The sequence below is a fragment of the Geotrypetes seraphini genome, chromosome 6 (genome assembly GCF_902459505.1).
Source record: "Geotrypetes seraphini chromosome 6, aGeoSer1.1, whole genome shotgun sequence".
Lineage (NCBI taxonomy): Eukaryota > Metazoa > Chordata > Amphibia > Gymnophiona > Dermophiidae > Geotrypetes > Geotrypetes seraphini.
Window position 1 is genome coordinate 211,666,397 of NC_047089.1, and position 20,454 is coordinate 211,686,850.

A 20,454-nucleotide genomic window follows, 5' to 3' on the forward strand; every position below is an offset into this window, starting at 1 on the left:
TCGTGTTTTTGTAGAAAAGCAGGTTAAAATAAGTGCTGATGGTTCTTTGAGATGATGTGGCTGTCAAAATCTATTGTTTTGCTCTGACTGAAGCTGCTCTTTGCTGCCCCCCCCCCCCCCAAGAAGCTGCTGTCCTAGGCAACTGCCTACTCATGCTGATTGCCTTGAGCTACTTCTAGCGCCAGAAATAGAAACTCACTTTCAGAGGGGCTACACCAAACTCAAGACTACCTCTGTTTAAGGAAGCAGGTGGAAAGCTTGGTTCTTCTCCCACATCTTTATTACATATAGCAGCTGACTATCCACTCACTCCACATCTGGATTAGGTTGCTGTACACCCTGTAGCTAAGACCAATTCTGATATCTTATTCAACTTTACATATAATTTCCCTTAAGTTTAATCACCTATTTATCCCTATGACTTTATGTTACCCATCTTATCCCATCTATATATTTCACTTGCACTTGTTCCCTCGACTACCTATGGAAATGTTTAATTCTGTTGTACAAACAACATTAGCATTGTGTCTATATTTTTTGAATGTTCTAATGCAGGGGTCTCAAAGTCCCTCCTTGAGGGCCGCAATCCAGTCGGGTTTTCAGGATTTCTCCAATAAATATGCATGAGATCTATGTGCATGCACTGCTTTGAATGCATATTCATTGGGGAAATCTTGAAAACCCGACTGGATTGCGGCCCTCAAGGAGGGACTTTGAGATCCCTGTTCTAATCATGCCTATTAAGGTATTTCATTTGTATTGTGCTGACATCATAGTATCATTGTATCTGTTAAATGAATATTCTCCCATGTTGACTATTATAGAAACATGATGGCAGATAAAGGCCAAATGGCCCATCCAGTCTACCCATCTGCAGTAACCATTATCTCTTCCTCTCTATAAGAGATCCCACGTGCCTATCCCATGCTTTCTTGAATTCACACGCAGTGTTGGTCTCCACCACCTCTTCCGGAAGACTGTTCCACACATCTACCACCCTTTCTGTAAAAAAGCATTTCTTTAGATTACTCCGGAGCTTATCACCTCTTAACTTCATCCTATGTCCTCTCATTCCAGAGCTTCCTTTCAAATGAAAGAAACTCGACTCATGCGCATTTACGCCATGTAGGTATTTAAATGTCTCTATCATATCTCCCCTCTCACGCCTTTCCTTCAAAGTATACATATTGAGATCTTTAAGTCTGTCCCCATATGCCTTATGATGAAGACGACGCACCATTTGAGTAACCTTGCTATGGACCGACTCCATCCTTTTTATATCTTTTTGAAGGTGCGGTCTCCAAAATTGTACACAATATTCTAAGTGAGTTCTCACCAGAGTTTTATACAGAGGCACCAATACCTCCTTTTTTCTACTAGCCGTACCTTTTCCTATGCAATCTAGCATTCTTCTAGCTTTCACCGCCACCTCTTCTACCTGTTTGGCCACCTTAAGATCATCACATACAATTACACCCAAGTCCCGCTCTTCTATCGTGCACTTAAATTCTTCACCCCCTAAACTCTCTCTCTTGGGTTTTTGCAGCCCAAATGCATGACCTTGCATATCACCTGCCAAATTTCAGACCATTCTTCAAGCTTCACTAGGTCTTTCTTCATGTTATTCACACCATCCTGGGTGTCTACTCTATTGCAAATTTTGGTATCATCCGCAAAGAGGCAAATCATACCTGACAGCCCATTAGTAATATCGCTTATAAATATGTTAAAAAGAACAGGCCCAAGATCATTTGCATTATGCTAACATTTTCACATTGTTGTGATATGTTTTACAGTGCTGTTAAATGTGTAATATTTCAGATGCTGTACCATGTTAATCCTATCACTAGGATTCAATTTACCATCTCCTAAATGAGTAGAAAAGATAAGCTCCTACAGCCTGGCTTGTAGGAAGGAAAACTGGGTCCTCAGAGGGCAGTGCTGAGGTGAGAGGGGTGGAGCTCAAGTCTCTGGAATCTGAAGCTTTCTACAAAATCCTGGTGGGTATAGGGAATTAAGCCAATCGTCCCAGAATAAAGTGGGATTGTACAAAAATTATATTTATATTTGCTGATTTTACTATTGTTATGCTGTTAAAATTGTAAGTTTTATGTCAAGCTAAATCTGCTGCACACCGCCTTGAGTGAATCTCTTAAAAGATATTATAGACCTATAAAAGCTGTATGCCAAAATTTTAAATGCACTAATTCTTGCTAAGTGTCTATAAAAACTGCAATCATATGTCTGTATATATGGCTATACAATTTTACTGCATCTAGGCATCCAGTCACCACACATTTAATCAAAATGATAGGTGGGCGGAATTAATAGCTTGAAACAAATCTGAATGCTTTACTTCTGACCCTTCTGCCTAATCACCGCTACCAAACTGGTGCTATTGAAAAATGAAAAGAGAATAGGGGACACCTAACCTTTATTTCATGTTTGTCTTTCATTCTTTCATATGTGGTTGTGTGGGTATTGGTTTAAGGTAGTAAATATATTTCTCCTGACTGAGGCAAATATCTTAAGGCATCAATATACACACATAGACATGAAGAAAATGATTGCAGATAAAGCTCATACAGCATATCTCTTTGCGGATGATAACAAAGTCTGAAATAAACACCCCGGATGGTGTGAATAACAAACAAACTAGCAAAGTTTGAAGAATGGTCTGAAATTTGGCAGCTAAGATTTAAAGCAGGGGTGTCCAACCTGCGGCCTGAGGGCCACATGCGGCCCCGTGAAGTATTTTGTGTGGCCCCGGTTGAGGGCGATGGAGTGTTTTCCTCTGCTGCCCCCGGGTGTTTACCGTCTTGATGGCTCCCTCCTCTGTCTTGCTGCAGCATTTACACATTTGTGCGGCCCCAGAAACATTTCTTTTGGCCAATGCGGCCCAGGGAAGCCATAAGGTTGGACACCCCTGATTTAAAGCTAAGAAATGCAAGGTAATGTATTTGGGCTGCAAAAATCTGAGGGAATGGTACAGTTTAGGGGTTGAAGATCTTTTGTGCTTGAAAGAGGAGCAATACTTGGGTGTGATAGTATGTGATGATCTTAAGGTGGCCAAACAGGTTGAAAAGGTAACAGCGAAAGCTAGAAGGATGCTAGAATGCATAGGGAGAGGTATGGTCAGTAGGAAAAAGGAGGTATTGATGCCCCTGTACAAGACTCTCTGAGACCTCATTTAGAATATTATGTACAATTCTGGAGACCACACCTTCAAAAAAAATATAAACAGGATAGAGTTGGTCCAGCGGAAGGCTACTAAAATAATTGGTGGTCTTCGTCACAAGGCATTTGTATACAAACTTAAATATCTCAATATGTACAGTATACTTTAGAGGACAGAGGAGATATGATAGAGATGTTTAAATACCTACATGGCATAAATGTTCATGAGGCAAGCCTCTTTCATTTGAAAGGAAGCTCCAGAATGAGAGGGCATAGGATGAAGTTAAGTAGTGATAGGCTCAGGAGTAATCTAAGGAAATACTATTTTACAGAAAGGGTGGTAGATGTGTAGAATAGTCTCCTGACAGAAGTGGTGGAGATAGACTGTGTTTGAATTCAAGACAGGCATAGAACAGAAACATTTGTTAAACAATTCAGCCTTATCTTTATCAGCTTCTACATATGCATATTTCTGCCCTTCACCTTTCAGTCTCACAGTGTCACTTTTGGACTTTTTCCTATCACTAATATATCTAAAAAATGTATAGTTTACCCCTACCCCTGTTTTATTTTGACATAAAAAGACTTGAAGTGGTTCCGGGGAGGTGATAAAAATGGTATGGGGTTTGTCCCAAAAAATATATGAAAAGAGACTCGAAGACTGAATATGTATACCCTAGAGAAAGGAGGGGACAGGTGAGATATGATACAAACAGGGCAGAATTAACCAATAGGCCAAGTAGGCCTGTGCCTAGGGCCCGAAATGGTCAGGGAGGCTCGATGAAGGAGGGCATCAACATTGTTTTTTCCAAACGGCGACGGGCCCCTCCAGCATTGATTGGCAATGCAGCCCTCCCAATCGGCAACACGGGCCCCACCCCGATCAGCAACGCGGCCCCCCCCCAATCGATGGAAAGTAAGACAAGCAAGTAATGTGGGTAAGAAAGGCAACAGGAACTGTAATTCTGCAAGCGGTGCTGGTTGCACAAAGCTTCCCTCTCACGCAGCTTCCTGTTCCGCCTGGGCACATAGTGGGGTGGGGTGAAGCAGGGGGCCCAGTGTACTTGTGTGCCTAGGGGCCCTCGATGAATTAATCCTGCCCTGGATACAAACATTTAAAACAGGGGTGTCCAACCTGCGGCCCGAGGGTCGTATGCAGCCCCGTGAAGTATTTTGTGTGGCCCCGGTTGAGGGCAATGCAGTGTTTTCCTCTGCTGCTCCCGGGTGTTTACTGTCTTGCCAGCTCCCACCTCTGTCTTGCTGTAGTGTTTGTGCGGCCCCAGAAACATTTTTTTCGGCCAATGCGGCCCAGGGAAGCCAAAAGGTTGGACACCCCTGATTTAAACACTTGAAAGGTATTAATATACAAACAAATCTTTTCAGAAATGGGGAGCATTGAACTAGAGGACATAAGTTAAGGTTGCAGAGTGGTAAACCAGAAGTAATATTAGGAAATACATTTTCATGGAGATATCTTGCTTCCTAGTGGAAGTGGTGGGGACAAAAACAGTGATGGAATTAAAAAAATGCATGAGATAAACACAGACTGCCCGATATTCAGCACCATTTAACTGGCCAGAAATGACTGTTCACGTGCCACTCACGTGTAGGTGCCTTTAACAGAATCATGGCTACAGAAAAACTTAGGCACCAGTAATGTAGGCCAGGGTTTTAAAGGCCTAAATTACAGGTGCCTATGTTTGACTGAGAATCATGGTTAATGGCACCTAAGGCAATTTCTTGCCATAGCCATAGCCATGACCTTAGGCGTCATGACATAGCCACGATTCCAATGCCTATCAAGGTAAGCGCTTGCCAGTGCCTACTATTTTTTAATGAAGTATTGTTTTTTAAATGGCGCAGTCAATTACTATGCTGATTAAAACAAAGCAATTAACAGACTTCTGCTCATTATGATAGGGGTTGCCATACAACAGATTACGAATAACTGGAAAAATTGGAAGAGGCTGAATTACAGCTTTTGGTGGAACTCTTTATGCCACATATTCAAAATGGAAAGGATAATTGCTATACAGCAGGGAAATTTAAAAAAATTTCAGTTTATTTGGGAGCCATTAACAAAATATTGCAAAGATTGAAAATATTCTATAGAATAAACATTAATTATTTTTTTCCCTTTGGTTCATATATGTCCAGGGTGGGGTGTGGGGGATGGGAATATTTTATGATTTCTCTTACTTATGAATAACTATAGGATACAAGAGAGAGGGATTATTCGATATAGTTTAGAATTTGATGATATATTAAGTGTGATTTAAGTATAAATGATTGTATTATATGTTATACTTACTGGGAGTTTTAAAAAATGAATACAGATTAAGATAATAAGTTATGGGCAGGGGGGAGGGAAATGATTGTTTTTATGTATTAATTGTGTATTTAAAGTGCCTTCTTTGCAGTGTTTATACCTAAATTAATTGTATGGCACTGTCAAAGTTTGAAAACCAATAAAGATTAATTAAAAAAACAAACCCAAAGCAATTAAGTTAAGCGGTGATAGGGCAGCTACCACCATACAACTTAGGCACTGTTTTTAGAAAACAGACCTTAGTGGCTAAAAATTAGCTGGCTATATTGTGCAATAGCTGTCAATTTTAAACGCTGACTGGCGAAGTTTAGTAGCCAAATCGGGCTGCAGAAATAGCTAGTCTATCTTTGGTGACTATAACTTAACCAGCTAGTACTTAAAATTGACTTAGCCAGCTAAATTTGAGCCAGCTAACAATAGACCAGATATTCAGTGCTGGTCACTAGAAACAGCCTGGCATTGAATATCTGGACTCAGCACTGACTGCGGGAGCCGGCCTCCCTTCGACGGTTTGAATACCAACCCCAGAATATCCCTATAAAGTCAAAGAATGAAAACAAAACTTAAATGACCTTCATATTTTAAACATGAAATAGAGGGGTGTAACCTACACAAAGTGGGCAGACTGGATGGTCGCTACAGGTCTTTATTTGCCATCATGTATTATGTTACTAAGTAAACTGGCACAAAGTGAGCTATTTCTTGACTAATCATACAGCAAAGATATTTTCTAGATGTACAATAGAACTACCTGTAATACATCACAATTGTTTTACAATTACAAGAACTACAGAGACTGAAATTTTATTACAGTAAAACCTTGGATTGCAAGTAACTTGGTATGCAAGTGTTTTGCAAGACAAGCAAAACATTTGATTAAATTTTAACTTGATATACAAGCAATGTCTTGCAATACAAGTACATACAGTACACACACATCACAACTGAGCCGATGGTTCTTCTCTCTCTGACGCTGCGGAAGTGTAGTGACTTTTCTAAACAAGCGAGGTATTACAATACGAGTACATAAAGTATTTTGTATTAAAGTTTTTGGGTTGTGGAACGAATCGTCTGAGTTTCCGTTATTTCCTATGGGAAAATTCACTTTGATATACGAGTGCTTTAGATTACAAGCATGCTTCTGGAACAAATTATGCTCGCAAACCAAGGTTTGACTGTATATTATAATGTGAAAAGTTCTTTTGCAATTTCATATGCTAAAATAAAAACCTTATGTGACCCTCCTGGAAAATGCCTCTGCTGCAGAGTGGAGGGATGTGGAATTTTCTAGGTGGTCAGTGAGTGTGTGTGTACTTGTGGATAGCATAACACTGTGGGTGGAGTTGACCCTTTCCTAGGGTTACCAGATTTCCTCTTTAAAAAAACAGGACACGTGGAACCGCCCCATTCCACCCCAGGTCCCACCCCATTCTATCTTCAGCTCCACCCCCACATCAACCTCGTGTTTCCTTCCCTGAGTTCCGGCCTGCATCTAGAGCAGTGTTCTTCAACCTTTTGACACCTATGGATCGGCAGAAATAAAATAATTATTTTGTGGACCGGCACCGGTCCGTGGACCGGCAGCTGAAGAACATTGGGCTAAGTCATGCCCATCTTCACTCAATCTCTGCCCCAGACCCCGCCCCCATAATAGTACTAATTGTAACACCATTTTTTCCATTCATTTTTCATATATACCCACAATATAATTGTATTAACAACACATAATGGTTAATACAATTATATTGTGGGTATATATGAAAATGTTCTTCAGCTGCCGGTCCACGGACCGGTGCCGGTCCACAAAATAATTATTTTATTTCTGCTTGATTTGTCTGTTCAGGAAGAAATGCATTTGTTTCTTTTTCCTCTGCGGTTGTACTGCTTGCAGAGTCTTGCATCTTAGGGTTTGTTTGTAAATATTAGTATTTTTAGTTTTTGGTCCTGCATTTGCATGGGGTTATCTGTTTTCTGGTAGGAATGAATGTTAAAAAGCATACTGTGTGCTTTGTGTATTTTAATTTTGTGGTTTAAGTTTAAGTTTAAGTTTATTAGGATTTTATATACCGCCTATCAAGGTTATCTAAGCGGTTTTACAATCAGGTACTCAAGCATTTTCCTACTTGGGGCCATGACACCAATAATGCTTCACGGCATTCTTTCCTACCAGAACACCTGGCCTTGGTCACACGTGCAGAACACAGATAAACCCCACGCAAATACAGGACCACAAACTAAAAGTCCTAATATGCACAAATGAAACTCTAAGATGCCAGACTCTGCATGCAGTACAACAACAGAGAAACAGAAATACATTTCTTCCTGAACATTGCAAGAGATAGACAGCAGATGTAAATTCTGAAAACAGACGCATTTCAATCACTAAATTGAAAATAAAATCACTTTTCCTACCTTTGTTGTCTGGTGATTTTATTTTTCTACTCATCTTTTCCCAGTCTCTAGTTGAACCTCCTTCTGTCGGTGCTCTTAACTCTGTTTCCAATGCCCTCTTATCTATTTGCTGTTTTCTCTCCTTCACTTTCTGCTCTACATCTATCTTTATAACAAACAGCGGATTTTACTCCAAACCAATAAAATGGTAGGGACAGTAGGCAATATATTTCTAAACAGAAGCCCCACACCAAATGATGAAAAGTGTGATCTTACATAGTGACACAAGCTTTAAAAAAAAAATTCACATTTAATTTCTTATGTGCTCATAAAGAATTTTTCACAAGGCGCCATGTGGTGAATAGATTTATCACCAGTGGTGCATGAACTTCTCATAGCACATTGTTAAAAGGCTTCAAGTAGCTCCAAAACATGATGAAAGACTTTTAAGTGCAAGAAAAAGTCAAACACTTAGCTGGAATAACAGCTTGGAGAAGCATAAACAGAGTAAAACAATAGGCAGGCGCAGTAAGGGCTGGGCAGGGGTCTAGAATGTCTCGCACGTTCAGGTGCATAGCGAAGGTGACTGGCGCCTGTGGCGTAGCGCCTCTCACCCGCCCCCCCTGCTGCGCGCGTGTGCCCACCCACACCCCTTCCCCGTACCTTTTGAACTTCGGAGTGAGCAGCAAGGAAATTGCTGCCCGCATCGGTTTCGGGCCTCTCGCTGTCACTTCTGGGAAGCTGACACGGGCAGCAAGTTCAACGCTGCTCGCACCGAAGTTAAAAAGGTATGGGGGAAAAGGAGCGGGTGTGCACGTGTGGCAGGGGAAGGAGTGAGAAAGGGGGCGCAGAGAGGAGAAAGACCACGCCTGGGGCAGACCACCCGCCTCGCACCCCCCTTACTACGCCACTGCACCTATCTACTGGAAAAGAGCTTACCAGGGAAAGTACGTAATCTCTTTTCCCAATGCAATAGGTGAGACATTCTAGACAAATGGGACGTACAAAAGCAGTCCCCCAAATAGTTAGGGCAGGTTGCTGTGCTGACCCTGAAGACCAAGGACCCAAAGACAGAGTCTTGTCTTGCCGCCACATTCAGTACTGTAAAACAGGAGTGCTGCATGCGGCCCCGTGAAGTATTTTGTGTGGCCCCAGTCGAGGGCGATAAGTATTTTCCTCTGCTGCCCCCGGGTGTTTACCGTCTTGCCGGCTCCCTCTTCTGTCTTGCTGCAGCGTCTGCGCGGCCCCAGAAACATTTTTTTTTGGGCCAATGTGGCCCAGGGAAGCCAAAAGGTTGGACACCCCTGCTGTAAAACCTGGTAAACGTGTGAAGAGAAGACCACATTGCTGCTCTGCAAATCCCATGGGAGATAGCTCGAGATGCGGCGCACCAAGAAGCCACACTCGTGGAATAAGGCGCCTTGCCTGAAACAGGAGACTGTTTCCCAGAAAGAATGTAGGCTGATGAAATGGCTCTATGGATCCATCTGGAAATCGTGGCCTTGGATGCAGGAGCACCCCACCGAACTGAATGAATCAGCACAAAGAAATATTAGAGAAATGAAACTCATTAGTAACCACTAAATAACGCAGAAGAACTCGGCGCACATCCAGTTTCTTTGGCATTCGATCATGTGTCCTGCAACCTGTAGGCTGAAAGACAGGCAAACACACTTCCTGATTAACATGGTAAGCTGAAACTACTTTTGGCAGAAAGGAAGGAAACCGCAGCCTCCGAAATATGGAGGAACAGTTCTCTGCAAGACAGAGCCTGATGTTCCGACACACATCTCGCTGAAGGAATAGCAACCAGAAAAACATTCTTGAGTGTCAGGTCCAAGAGGGAAACATCTCAAAGCCTCAAAGGAGCCTTGGTAAGGCTAGACAGCACCAGGTAAAGGTCCCTGGAAGGGAAAGGGTGTTTAAAAATGATGGACTGACCCAAAGATTCCCCCTTTAGAAATCTAGTGACAGCAAGATGATACGCCAACAAGGACCGATGCTCCCGGGATCTAAAACAAGAGAGCTGGTCACCTGGACCCAAAGAGAAGCCACAGTGATGCTTTTATCCAGACCAGCCTAAAGAAAGGTGAGAATCCGTGAGATCTGAGCTGAATATGGGTCCATCTGGCCCTGGGTGCACCCATGTTGGAAGGCCTTCCATGCCTTAGCATAAGTCAAAATCATGGACGACTTCATAAACTTGAGAAAAGTATCAACAACCATAGAATAATATCCTGTGTGCTCTAAAGCTGCGTGCTCAAGAACCACACCATAAGAGCAAAGTGACCTGGATCTTCCATGGACATTGGACTCCGTGGCAGGAGGTTCAGATGGTTGCTCAGTCTATGGCTGCAACTACTGCACAGATGCATCAGATCTGCCTACTACAGTCCGTGAGGCCAAGCTGGAGCCACCAGAATGATGTACCCCAGATGGGCCACGATCCATCGAATGACCAGGCCAAATGTCAGCCAAGGAGGAATGCCATACAGGAGAAACTCCTGAAGCCACAACTGCTCCAGAGCTTCAAGCCCTTCATTTCCGGGCTCGGATCCTCAACTGAAGAAGTTATCTGCTTTCTTGTTTCTTGCCATGGCCATGAGGATGAAGTGGAAGAAGTTTGCTTGAACATTGTTTACTCCTGCCACATGCGCTGCCATCAGTGCTATGAGTTGACGTTCCACCTAAAGAAAAAGAAGGTGGGCTTCCTGAGCCAGAGGAGTGCTCTTGGTTCCTCCCTGGCGATTGACTTAGGCTACTGCCGTCATATTACCAGAGAAGCCCCTGACTGCTTGGCCCACCAGTCTTCTGCAATCACCTCAGAGCTAGCTGAATGACTTTGACCTCCAACCGTCTCAATGTCGCTCGTTGCCAGAAGCTTTTCAAAACCCAGACAAAGTGCCAGGTTTTGTATAGCTGTAAGGGGAAATCCAGATGTCTGGTAACCCTAAATAAAAGTAACCTGTGCATTTCAATCTGGAATATGGTAAAAATCAGCATTTATTTTGACAATATTTATAGCAGTGTCTACAGGAATTGTGTTAAATCAGAATCACTTATCAGCAAAACTAAGGAGAATCCTCTATTTATTTGCATTGTTTTATATCTTACATCTTTTGGAATCGGCATTGAACCACTCATGGTTAAATGGACAATAAGCACATGAATTAAATGGAATTAAATTAAAGGGCTGTTTGCCCTATTTCTAAAATTTAAATTTACATTGTGGTGACATTAAGAAAGATTTTGCCAGATGAAAATGAATTCAAATGTTAACTGGAGCAGAGGAAAAGGTACTGGTGGGTGAAATCGTACTTCCACATGTCAGGGGAAAATGCTGATCCAGCAAGCCTGACCCCACTGCTATATCTGGGATTTGAGAAAGAATTATGCTGCTTCACGCTTGGCTACAGAAGTGCAGCCCCTTTCCCTCTCCACCAGAAAGAATGAACACCTCTCTGCCTCTCCCACCTCCTCTAGATTACTGCTTGGAGAAAAGCTGTCACAAAACCAGAAGGTTGAACTCAATGTCTCTGGTTATTTGACTTTTCAACCCATTAGTTGTGTAATATAACACACGTAGGGGTCTATTTACTATACCAGGGGTGCTCAATGTTGGTTCTTGAGGGCCATAACCTAGTTGGGCCCATTGTGATTTCCACAATGAATAGGCATGAGATTTATCTGCATACAATGAAGGCAGCGCATGCAAATAGATGTCATGCCTATTCATTGGGGAAATTCTGAAATCTTGAATGGCTTGCGGCCCTCAAGAACTGAAACTGAGCACCCAAGTACTATGCCATATTAGGTGTTTAACCTAGGGCTTAATGCACTGCAATGCATTTCATATATACTGTGTATTTATTTAGGGGTAGATATCCAGCTGATAGTGGTGAGCTTTTTTTAAGCTGTGCTGGCATGGAGGAATGGCCTAGTGTACAGGTGTCAAACTCAAGGCCCGTGGGCCAGATCCGGCTGCCTGGCCATTTTATGCGGCCCATGGTGCTGGCTGGATTGGCCACTGTGGAAACAGGATATTGGGCTAGATCAGGGGTGGGCAACTCAGGTCCTCGAGGGCCGGAATCCAGTCGGGTTTTTAGAATTTCCCCAATGAATATGCATTGAAACCAGTGCACGCAAATAGATCTCATACATATTCATTCCTACCAGAACACAGATAACCCCTATGCAAATACGGGACCAAAAAATAAAAGTACTAATACGTACAAACGAAACCCTAAGATTCAAGACTCTGCATGCAGTACAACCCCAGAGAAAAAGAAACAAATGCATTTCTTCCTGAACAGTGCAAAATATAGACAGCAGATGTAAATTCTCAAAATCGACACAATTCCATCACTAAATTGAAAATAAAATCATTCCCCCTAACTTTGTTGTCTCCCTCCCACCATGCTGTGCCTCAACTAGGTGCCTCCTTCCGGCGGGTGTCTTACCTTCTGGCCGGCTTCCACCTGGCCATTTTATGCAGCCCACAGTGCGATGCCCCCTGTGTTATCTTCTGGCCGGCTACCTCCTCCTCACTATCGCAGCGTGCACAAAGCTGCAGGCAGCGGCGGCTCCTCGCATGTCCCACACCTCATCCGGAAGCATTTCCTCTAACATTGCGACGTCAGAGAGAAGGTTTCCGGTTCAGGCGCAGGACGCGTGAGGAGCCGCTGCCCATGGCTTTGTACACACTGCGGCAGTGAGGTGGAGGGAGCCAGCCAGAAGATAACACCGGGAGCATCGCACTGTGGGCTGCATAAAATGGCCAGGTGGGAGCCAGCCAGAAGGTAAGACACCCACCGGAGGGAAGCACCTAGTTGAGGCACAGCATGGTGGGAGGGAGACAAGAAAGGTAGGGGGAATGATTTTAGTTTCAATTTAGTGATGGAATTGTGTCGATTTTGAGAATTTACATCTGCTGTCTATATTTTGCACTGTTCAGGAAGAAATGCATTTGTTTCTTTTTCTCTGGTGTTGTACTGCATACAGAGTCTTGAATCTTAGGGTTTCGTTTGTATGTATTAGTACTTTTATTTTTTGGTCCCGTATTTGCATAGGGGTTATCTGTGTTCTGGTAGGAATGAATATGTATGAGATCTATTTGCATGTACTGGTTTCAATGCATATTCATTGGGGAAATCCTAAAAACCCGACTGGATTCCGGCCCTCGAGGACCTGAGTTGCCCACCCCTGATCTAGCCCAATATCCTGTTTCCACAGTGGTTAATCCAGGTCACAAGTACCTGGCAAAAACCCAAAGAGTAGCTATCGATCCCAGGGCAAGCAGTAGCTTCCCCCTTGTCTGTCTCAATAGCAGACTATGGACTTTTGCTCTAGGAACTTGTCCAAACCTTTTAAAAATCCAGCTATGCTGACTGCTGTTACCACATCCTCTGGCAAAGAATTCTAGAGCTTAACTATTTTCTGAGTGAAAAAATATTTCTTCCTATTGTTTTTTTAAAAGTGTGTGTATTTCAAATTAGAGAACCAGAATGAAAAAATTAAAATATCAAAAGAATCCAAGAGAGGGGAATAAAGACTGTGCAAGTGTATGCATGTGAGAGAAAAATAGAGGGTGACAGGTTAAGAGAGAGAGAGAGGCAGGGGGAAGGGAGAAAAAGTGAAAGAGTCATTAAAAGGAAGGTTGAGAACATGTGAACATGTGTGACAGAGGTGCATTGGAGAGTGGTTGGGGATTCAGACAGAGAGAAAGCAAAGATGAAAGTGTCAAAGGGACGAGGGGAATTGAGGATGTGTGTGAGAGAGGCAGAGAGGGAGATTGTAGGGATGGAGGGGGAATCTAGAAAGGAGGAGGAGATTAAAATAAAAAAAGAAGCCTCAAGGGACAGCAGGACAAAAAGGGAAACAGAGAGCCTGTAGGAGGACGTGAGCATACTATGCAGACAGATTGGGAGGGAAAGAGTGAGCTTGAAGAGGCGGTTACAGTGGGAAAGGGAGCATGAAGGGGGTTGTGGCTAGTGGAAGATTGGGGAGAGAGAGGTTGACAGGGTGATGGAAGTGAGGGGAGTCGGAGAATCAGAGGGGTTTTGTGCCTCCAGCCTCTTCTCTGGGCTTTACAGTGTGAGAGAGGGGCTTCTTTCCGTGATTCTGCAGCCAGTCTGAGCTCTGCTAGGCAAACATCACACTGGACCACAGCACTTCACCACTGGAAATGTTTACTGCTGATTTGATCGCCCCTTTCAAGTTTCAGATATCCTTTCACACCATTATTTTTCTCTCCTCTGGCATTTTCCTTGTGTGTTTCCAGGCAGCCCAGGGTTTCGCGAGGAAAAGTTCCTAGCTCTCTCTGCTAGCCAGAAAAGAGGATTTCAGGTACTCCAGGCGGGAGGTAAGACATACAGGGCTTGCAATGAGAAGGGAACGGAGTAGGGGATAGGATGACCCTTACCTTAATTTTGTTACACAAACCTTGGCTATCCAAAATATTCTCTTTCATTGAACTTGAAGGCTAAGACAACAAACAGAATCAGTCTGTGCCCATCTTCTTAGTACCTGCATGAAATTCAAGAGAGTGATTTTAATTTATTGTATATATTGAATGGTTGGTGACTGAACTTTTTGAGGTAATGAGTGGTTGCGGTGGTGGGGGAGGTTGCATGATTCTTCATAATTATTTTAAGAGAGATAGCTACGTATTTGAATGTAGCAAGTTGTTTCTGAATGTCATGACTTCTGCTCAAGGTCTTAGACTCAGACAGGAGTGCAATTGGAAATTAATTGTTTATGGCAAGGATGATGATGCATGATACAGCCTTCCAGGACAGATGGCGACGACAGAAGCAGTAAACAAAATTCAACAAAACTTGTGACAAACAAAAGGATCCTTAGAGAGGAGAGAAGGGGAAGTCAGAGGCCAGCAGGAGTCTGTCTGTGGCAGCACATCTGGATTTTTTAAAAAAATTTTATTTGAGTTTCTTGTGGCTCATGAAAATCTGCTTTTCAGCTGTCTGTGCTGTTTTCATGCTTTCTATGTGACCTGCTCTAATGAAGATCAGATCTTTAGCTGCCATGCTGTATTCGTGCTTTACATGGCTCAGCCTGATGCCTCCAAAGACTCTGATGACGATCAGATCTTCAGCTGTCCATGCTGTATTTGTGCTTTACATGGCTCAGCCTGATGCCTGCAGACTCTGATGAAGATCTGATCTTCATCTGACTGTGCTGTGTTCTTTCTTTCTTTCTTTTTTTTTTGTTTGTTTCAATAAGACACAAACCTTGGAAGAGCCTCAAAGTCTAATAAATGGTAGATGGATTCCTAGGCAGAATATCTTGGTGGTGATGATAGGAGCCAACTTTTCAAAATGATTGGGAGGGAGGGGGGTGTACATACATCACAAATGAATGCTCCCTCATCAGATTAATGGAGTTTGCTCAATATTAAGAGTGCTCAGAGCTGACACTCATGGTGACTGAATTCGCAAAATAAAGCAAGATGGAATGTGCAAAATGTGGAAAGCATGTGCAGCATCTGGCATCAAGTAAAAGCCAGAGGATGTGATAAGAGCGGATAGTGCAGCTGGTTTTAAGAAAGGTTTGGACAAGTTCCTGGAGGAAAAGTCCATAGTCTGTTATTGAGAAAGATACGGGGGAAGCCACTGCTTGCCCTGTATCGGTAGCATGGAATGTTGCTACTCTTTGGGTTTTGGCCAGGTACTAGGGACCTGGATTGGCCACCGTGAGAATGGGATACTGGGCTTGATGGACCACTGGTCTGACCCAGTAAGGCTATTCTTATGTTCTTATGATTTAGAACTTCAAAGCCACTTTCTTTCTGTTCAGGTCTTCTGATTGCCTGAGTGTATTGGTCATTGTTCTGAACGGAGACACTTAGGAAATCTTAGCTACCTGCGGAGAGCTCTGAGAGAAGCAGTAAGGGCTTTGATTCCCACTGCATCTCCTTTGTGACCTTGGGCAAGTCACTTAACCCTCCATTGCCCCAAGGGGAGAGTGTGGCACAGTGTGTAAAGCTACAGCCTCAGCATCTGAGATTGGAGGTTCAACCCACGCTGCTCCTTGTGACCCTGGGCAAGTCACATATTAGATAGATTGTGGGCCCACTGGGACAGACAGGGAAAAATGCTTGAGTACCTGAACAAATTCATGTAAACCGTTCTGAGCTCCCTTTGGAGAACAGTATAGAAAATTGAATAAATAGTGAAAAGTTTCTGTCTCTGGTAACCAGAGCTGATACTGTGATGTCACAATGCCTCATTCCACCAATAAGAGCCAACCCATCAGTGATGTCACAATGGCTTCATTGATCTTTACTTGGCTCACTAATGCTACATTTTGATTTCTAGAGTGGCGCAGCCTCAACACCCTGAGGTTGTGGGTTCAAACCCACGCTGCTCCTTGTGACCCTGGGTAAGTCACTTAATCCCCCCCATTGCCCCAGGTATATTAGACAGATTGTGAGCCTGCCAGGACAGAAAGGGAAAAATTCTCGAGTACCTGAATAAATGAATATGCATGAGAGAGATTTGCATATAATGGAAGTGACAGGCATGCAAATCTGCTCCTTGCATATTCATTAGGGCTATGCAGAAAACCCAACTGGCCTGGTGATCCTCCAGGACAGGGTTGGGGACAACTGGTATAGAAAATTGAATAAATAAAGTACAAAAAACCCACAAGTCTTAGATTCTGAGCCCTCTAGGGATAGAGAAAACACCTGCATATAATGTGTACAGCACTATAATGTGTAGGTCTAGTTGCACTATAGAAATGATTAATAGTAGTAACTACAGTGTGCTGTGCTCCTGACTAGCCTGTAATATTCAGAGTAGACATCTATTGCACATACACAGGCAGGGTGACTAGGAAATCATAAGAACTGTTTATTTATTTATTTAGATTTCTATCCCGCCCTCCTGTGAGCTCAGAAGCACATCCACAGTAGATTACAGCAGATACATACAGTCAGTTATTAGACATTCACGGTACATTACATAGGACAAGCATGACAGGTTGCAGAGGGATGTTCATAGCAATCCCAGGAGATGTTTCTTGTTAATTAAGGACATGATCACTTATCAGCAAAACCAAAGAGAATCCTCTATTTATTTGCATTGTTTTATATCTTACATCTTTTGGAATTTGCATTGAACCACTCTTGGTTAAATGGACAATAAGCACATGAATTAAACTGAATTGAATTAAATTAAAGGGGTAATAGTTTGCACTGTTTCTAAAATTTAAATTCACTGATCCTTGAAATTGCAGGGGACGCATGGGGAATTTATGTATAACCCTATTTCTTGCAAAGTTTGGAACACTTCCATGATTTCCTCTACCTCCTAGCTGGAGACAAAGGCCTAATTTTCTCTAACTGCTTCTTAAGTTGGGCTGCCAACAGGCAGGTGGGGGAGGCGATGGTGCCAATGGCAGGAGGGAGTGGGCATCCCTCCTGCCATATTTTTAAGCGCAGTGGGGGGAGCATCAGGTGGCAGGCGGGGATGGGCATCCCTCCTGCCATTTGTGGGTTGCCGCGTGCAGGGGGGGGTGCGCGTTTGTCGGGGGGGGGGAGCGGTTTTCATTTTTTGGGTTTTTTTGACTGGTCTGCCTGTTTTTTTTCTTTTTTTTATGGAGCAGATATTTTGCGTGTGTAATACCGTAATACCAACAAAAACCCGCAGACCTGTCGGTAACTAAGTCTACAGCAGTCGGGTTTTAGGATTGTAAAACCCAATGCAAAATAGTCCAGATAACATATCCTTTTGTGGATCCTTTCAGACTCTCTTGTACCCGACAGGGTCACAAATTTAACGCATCGCTCAAAGAGCTGCGTGGCTGGGCCTCTCGCAAACAGTGGCTCTTTGAGCGATACATTAAATTTGTCACTGCACAGTATTTTTTTCCATAGATGCAAAGTGTTCCAACGCTATGTAGTGGATTGTTTACCTACACCCCTGATAGGATATGATGTATTATAGCCGAAACACGGACCATGTCAGATACAAGAGAGTCTGAAAGGATCCACAAAAGGATATGTTATCTGGATTGATACTTATTTATATATGTGTTGTATTTAATAAATGATTTGAAACTCAACACTGTCATAGGTTGATGCGTACAGTTCCCTCCCCACTTTCTTTCTTTTGTTGTTTTTTTTCCGTGGGGTTGTTGGCTCTGTTTTTGTATTTACATTAATTTTGCACATACTATTACAGGAATGAACCTCGCTCCTAAGCCAGGGCATATGGTGTATGATCTCATTCTCTCAAATTTACTGCTAATAATCTCTAAAATCGATTATTGTAATGCCTTGTTTAAAGGTTTCCACTTCAGCAGGGAAAAGTAACAAAAGAGTCAGAAAAATGCAAAATTGTAACAAAAACAGACTGACTCAGTAATTAGCACTACCAAAGAGAGGGACCCGCTATACAAAAACTCAGCTCAGAGAAATGTAACTCTGAAGAAGGAGGGGTAACCCCCTCTTGGGAAAGAGTTTATCTTCCAATCATTGCTTGATTGATGTTTAAAGCAAGTCCAACTCGATGGTGTGAAAAAGGTTATTCAATTGTGAATTTTCTTTCACAACCGAGTTAAGTGCATGTAGAAATTTTAGTGTCAACCTGAATGCAAAAGATTTGTGAACTGAATATATACAGTATTTCAATTAAGACATTCATACACAATTGAATAACCTTTTTCACACCATCCAGTTGGACTCGCTTTAAACATCAATCAAGCAATGATTGGAAGATAAACTCTTTCCCAAGAGGAGGTTATCCCTCCCTCTTCAGAGTTACATTTCTCTGAGCTGAGTTTTTGTTTAAAGGTTTGCCACAAAAAGAAATCAGACGTCTTCAAATTATTCAGAACGCCTCTATTAAAATTATTTACAAAGCCAAAAAATTTGATCATGTCTCTCCATTACTTAAAAAGGCACATTGGCTCCCAGTTGCACATCGTATTTTATTTAAACTATGCTTGCTTACTTTTAAATCCCTATTATTTAAAACCCCTGCTTTCATTTTTAGAGTTTTAATTCCTTACTCTATCTCTAGATCTCTGAGATCACAAGACCAACACTTACTGGCCATTCCCTCATTAAAAGTTATTAACACGAGGCGTCACACTATTTTTTCTATAACCGCTCTTCAGTCCTGGAATGACCTCCCATTATATATAAGAGAGGAAAAGAATTTGGACAAATTTAAGACCAAACTTAAGAGTTTTCTCTTTAAAGATGCTTTTAGTGAATAAACATAATGCTTTTGTCTCTCTTTATCTAATATTTCATTACAAACTATATTTGTATCCCCTCCTAATGTTTTTACCTTAAATATATTGAATTAAACACTGATTGTAATCCCTTAATAATTTTCCCTTCTGTTTTGATATCATATGTATAAATTACTTAATTTAATTGATTTAAACTTTGTATAGGAATGTTTGTATTTGTCATTTTAATTTGCTTAGATTTATGTCTGTGTGATTCGTTACCCATATTTGGTTATTTTAGCAATTGTACATCGCCTAGAACTTGGAAGAGGCGATTAATCAAATTATATAATAAACTTGGAAACTTGAAACTTGGAAACTAACTGTTCTTCTCGTGAGCTTCTATATTCTGCGGATCATCCCGTTTCACTTTCATTTCTGCGGCCACTTCGTTGGAGAACCATATTGGTTTCCTTTTTCTCTTGTTTTTATTCACTTTCCTAAATATTATCAGTTGCCTATTTTACAGGTTTTTTTCAGTTTATACCAGTTTTCCCTGGGGTTACCAGACGTCCGCTCTTTTTAGAGGACTGACCAGGCTCCTGGATGGACTTTCCAAAGCCTGGCATTTACCTGGGTTTTAGAAAGCCCTGACGAGCTCCGGCCGCATCTGGAGGGCCTCTGAGCATGACATCACTCACTTCGGGGCATACTCCAGGCACTCCAAATGCAGCCGGAGCTCGTCCGGAAGAAGAGAGGAGGCTTTGTGGGGGTGGGGCTTGAGGCGGAACTGGGCAGGGCTGGGGTGGAACAGGGTGAGGCTGGAGGCACAACGGGGCAGAGTCATGTGTCCGGGGTTTCCCAGAGAAAAATATGGTAACCCTAGTTTTCCGTCTTCCCGTTTATACTCTTGCCCTGCCAGCTCCTCGTTCAGGTACATCTCAGTTTTGAGTTTGGTATGACTGGAATCTGCCTTGTATATCAAACCACACTGTGTGATGTGTACTGCTGCCCGATTAGGCATCTACTCAGACATTAAACACATTTTCTCCATTTGTTAGGACATCAACACCCCTCTAGTGTAGGGTTACCAGACATCCGGATTTCCCCAGACACGTCTGGGGGTTCGGGTGTCTTTTCAAAACCTCGCACTTTGTCTGGGTTTTGAAAAGCTTCCCCCCAAAATTGTGTCGAGCAAGAGGGCATCCATGCAAGCGCGAATGCCACGGGATGATATTACGGGCACTCCTGCCTGACCAGAGCAAGCAGATGGGGCGTAGCTAGGGCGGGATTAGGGGCAGGACTGGGGCATAATAAGGCGGGTCTACGGGTCCGGATTTTACGAATGTAAAATCTGG